Below are 4,966 nucleotides of genomic sequence, written 5' to 3' on the forward strand. Positions count from 1 at the left end.
CTCAGCACTGATTTATATTTAATGTTAAACCAACCTTGCATTCCTGGGAGGGAAATCCACTTGGTCATGATTAATTATCCTTTTTACATGTTGTTGCATTTTATTTGTTAAACTTTTAAAAATTTGTGAATGTATGTTTATGAGGAATTTTGATCTGTGATTTTCTTTCTTGTGATGCTATTGTGTGGTTTTGATGGCAGAGTAAAATTGGCCTCATAAAATTAGTTGAGAAATATTTCTCCTGCTTCAATTTTCTGGAAGGTTTTTGTAGAATTGGTATTATTTCTACCTTTGATAGAATTTACCAATGAAGCCATCTAGCCCTGGAGTTCCTTTCTGAGAAGGTTTTGAACTACAAAATCAATTGCTTTAATAGATATGCAGATAATAAAGTTGTTCATCTCTTCTTAAGTGAGCTTTGATAGTTTGTGTCTTTTATGGAAACTTTCCCACTTTTTTCTAAGCTGTCAAATCTATAGGCATAAAGTTGTTTATAATACTCCTTTATTATCCCTTTAACATCTTTAGAATATCTGTTGGTGTCATTTGTGCCTTTTATTCTTTTTTCCTTATCACCTTGACTAGCTTGTTATCCATTTTATTAATCTCAAAGTACCAACTTTGGTTTCATTGATTTTCCTTATAGTTTTTCTTTCTTCTATTTCATTGATTCTTGCTCTGATGTTTATTATTCCCTCTCTTCTGCTTACTTGGGTTCACTTTATTTATTTATTTTCTATTTCTTAAGGTTGAAACTGAGGTGATTAATTTCGGAAGTTTCTTTTTTTATTAATTTTATTGGAGTATATTTGCTTTACAATGTGTTAGTTTCTTGCTGTACAGCAAAGTGAATCAGTCATATGTATACATATATCCACTTTTTTATTTTTTTAATTTATTTTAAAATATTTATTTATTTATTTATTTATTTAGGCTGGGCCAGGTCTTCATTGTGGCACACAGGATCTTCATTGCAGCATGTGGGATCTTTTAGTTGTGGCATGCAGGCTCATAGCTGTGGCATGTGGGCTTCTTAGTTGCGGCATGTGGACTTCTTAGTTGTGGCATGTGGACTCTTAGTTGTGGCATATGGACTCTTTGTTGCAGTATGCATGTGGGATCTAGTTCCCTGACCAGGGATCAAATCCAGGGCCCCTGCATTGGGAGCATGGAGTCTTACCTACTGGACCACCAGGGAAGTCCCTATCCACTCTTCTTTAGATTTCCTCCCCATTTAGGTCACCACAGAGCATTAAGGAGAACTTTCTTGTTTTTTAATAGGCTTTTAGCCTTATAAATTTCCCTCTAAGTAGTAACTGAGCAGCATCCTACAAATTTTGATGTGTTGCATTTTAATTTACATTAGAATTGCCTTTCTGGTTTCTGTTTCTTTTTGACCTATGTGTTTTTGTTTTTTGTTTTTTGTTTTTTGCGGTACGTGGGCCTCTCACTGTTGTGTCCTCTCCCATTGCGGAGCACAGGCTCCGGACACACAGGCTCAGCGGGCATGGCTCACGGGTCCAGCCGTTCCACGGCATATGGGATCTTCCCGGACCAGGGCACAAACCCTGCATCAGCACACGGACTCTCAACCACTGTACCACCAGGGAAGCCCTGACCTATATGTTCTTATAATTGTGCTACCTAGTTTTCAAATATTTGAGATTTTCCAGATACCTTTCTGTTACTGATTTCTAATTTATGTCTGTTGTGATCACAGAATATATTTGCATGATTTGAATCATTTTAAATTCATTGGGAATTCTTTTCTGGTCCAGAATATGGTCTATCTTGGTAAACATCCCCTGTGCACTTGAGAACAGTGTGCATTCTGCTGTTACTAGGTACAGTGTTCTATAAATGTCAATTAGGTCAAGTTGGTTGATAATATTGTTCAAGACTTTTATATCCTTCCTGATTTCCTGTCTACTTGTTCTATCAATTATTGAGAGAACACTGTTGAAATCTCCAACTCTAATTTTGAATTTCTATATCTACTTTCAGTTTTATCTATTTTTTCTTTATGTATTTTGACACTGTTATCAGGTGCATAAACAGTTAAGATTGTTATGTCTTCTTGATGAATTGACATTCTTTATTCCTAGTAATATTGCTTGCTCTGAAACCTACTTTGTCTTGTATTAAAATAGCAATTCCAGATTTCTTTTGGCTCCATTAGCATGGTTTATTTTTCCAAAAATTTTACTTCTAACTTATTAAAGTGGGTTTCTTGTAAGCAAGATATAGTTGTGTCTTGCCTTTCTATCCAATGACAAACTCTGCCTTTTAATTGCAGTGCTTAGACAATTTATATAATGAGATTATTGATATGGTCAGGTGTCAATCTACCATCTTGTTAATTTTTTAAAAAATGTGTCTCATCTATTCTTTCCATTTTTTTCTATTTCCTGACTTCTTTTGAATTGAATTTCTTTTTATGAATCCATTTTATCTCCTATGGTGACTTATTAAATAAAATCCTTTGTTGTACTATTTTACTGGTTGCTTTAGAGTTTGTAGTATACATTTTTAACTTATCAGAGACTACTTCCAAGTAATATTCTCCCATTTCACCTTACAACAGTTTACTTCTTCCCACCTTATGTTATTGTTGTCATAAATGTATTTCTATGTTATAAACCCTCAATACATTGTTCATATTTTTGCATTATAAAATCAACTGCCTTTTAAAGAGATTTCAATAATAACATTAAAGTATTTTATATTTACTTACACAGTTATTGTTTCTCTTATTCTTCATTCCTTTGTTTATGTTTAGATTTCCAACTGGAATCATTTTCCTGCTGCCTAAAGGGTCTTCTAACATGTCTTGTAGTGCAGGTCCACTGGTAATAAATTTTCTGCTTTTATGTGTATGAAAAAGTCTTTATTATACCTTTATTTTTGAAGGATAGTTTTGTGGAATTAGAATTATATATTGACAGTTTTATTCTTATAGTACCTTGAAGTTGTTTCTCCATTGTCTTCTCATTTGCACTGGGTCCAATGTGAAGTCTGCTGTCATTTTTTTTTTTTAGCGGTACGCGGGCCTCTCACTGTTGTGGCCTCTCCCGTTGTGGAGCACAGGCTCCGGGCACGCAGGCTCAGCGGCCATGGCTCACAGGCCTAGCCGCTCCGCGGCATGTGGGATCTTCCCGCACCAGGGCACGAACCCGTGTCCCCTGCATCGGCAGGCGGACTCTCAACCACTGCGCCACCAGGGAAGCCCTGCTGTCATTTTTATCTTTGTTTCTCTATCTAAAATGTCTTTGTTCCTCTGGTTTTCTTCAAGATTTTCTCTTTATTACTGACTTTAATAAATTTTGATTATAATGTGTTTCTTGTGCTTGAAGCTTACAATTTTCAACTAATTTGAAAAAAATATTGCCCATTATTTATTCAAATATTTTTTTTTCCCTACTTCTCTTCCCTTTCAGGGAATCCAATTACACATACATTAGACTACTTGAAATTGTCCCACAGCTAACTGATTCTCCATTATTTCCTGTCTTTTTTCTCTGTGTGTTTCATTTTGGAGAGTTTCTCTTACTGCCATTAAGTTCATTAATCTTTTCTTCAGCAATGTCTAATATGTTATTAATCCCACCCAGTGGATTTTTTAAAAATCTCAGACACTGTAGTTTTCATCTCTAGTGGTTGAATTTGTGTCTCTTTTAATATCTTCCATGTCTCTGCTAAATCTTTCCTCTAGCTTCTTTTTTTTTTTTTTAATTTTTTTTTTAAACCCACATTTGTTTATTTATTTATTTTTGGCTGTGTTGGTTCTTCACTTCTGTGCGAGGGCTTTCTCTAGTTGTGGCAAGCGGGGGGTCACTCTTCATCGCGGTGCGCGGGCCTCTCACTATCGAGGCCTCTTTCGTTGGTGGAGCACAGGCTCCAGACGCGCAGGCTCAGTAGCTGTGGCTCACGGGCCCAGTTGCTCCGCGGCATGTGGGATCTTCCCAGACCAGGGCTCGAACCCGTGTCCCCTGCATTAGCAGGCAGATTCTCAACCACTGCGCCACCAGGGAAGCCCCCTCCTCTAGCTTCTTGAACATATGGAATATCATCATATTGGTTTAATGTTCTTTTCTACTAATTCATTCACTGGAGTTATTTTTTAGTCAGTGTCCATTGATTTTTCTCCTCTTGCTGGGTTGTACTTTACTGCTGTTTCACATCTCTGCTAAATTTTTATTAGGTGCCAGATATTATCAATTTACCTTAATGGGCACTGGATATTTTTGCATTCCCATGAATATCCTTGAGTTTTGTTCTAAGAAATAGCTAAGTGAGTTGAAAACACTTTGAACCCTTTGGGTCTCGCCTTTTAAGCTTCACTAGGTAGAACTAAAGCAGTAAATAGTCTAAGGCTAATTTTGCACCCCCTACTGAGGCAAACCTCTTCTGAGATTACTATCTGATACCCTATGAATTATGAGGTTTTCCACTCTGGCTGGTATAAATTAGAACTATTCCCATTCCTGTTTGATCACTGTATATTGTTCCTTCTAACCCTTTAGAGTGGTTCTCTCTTTAGTCTGTAACAGTTTTCTCACACATATGCACTAATCACTACACAACTACAGATTCAAGGGGGACCCTCTGCAGATCTCCAGACTTCTCTAGGGAGAACGTTAAAGTACTTTACATCAGCTTTCTCCTCTCTGATGTTCTACCCTTCAAGCTTAATGACTTTTATTAGATATTGTGCCTCTCTAAAATGTATTAAGATTTTCTTTGTCATTAAGGTTATAATTTTTGTAAATGTCTCATGATATTTTTTCCTTCTTAAAATGTTTTTATCTTCACTGTGTGTGCCAGGAAAATACACCAGTCTTCACTCTGTGGTTTATGGTATAAACTCAAGGCTCTGAATCTCCAGGGCTCTTAGCCTTGTGAGGCTCAAAATCCTGTTCTCTTCTCCAGGTTATTATCTCTTTTATCAGCTTTATAGTGCTTGCCT

This window comes from Hyperoodon ampullatus, assembly GCF_949752795.1.
Source record: "Hyperoodon ampullatus genome assembly, chromosome: 7".
NCBI classification, from domain to species: Eukaryota; Metazoa; Chordata; class Mammalia; order Artiodactyla; family Ziphiidae; genus Hyperoodon; species Hyperoodon ampullatus.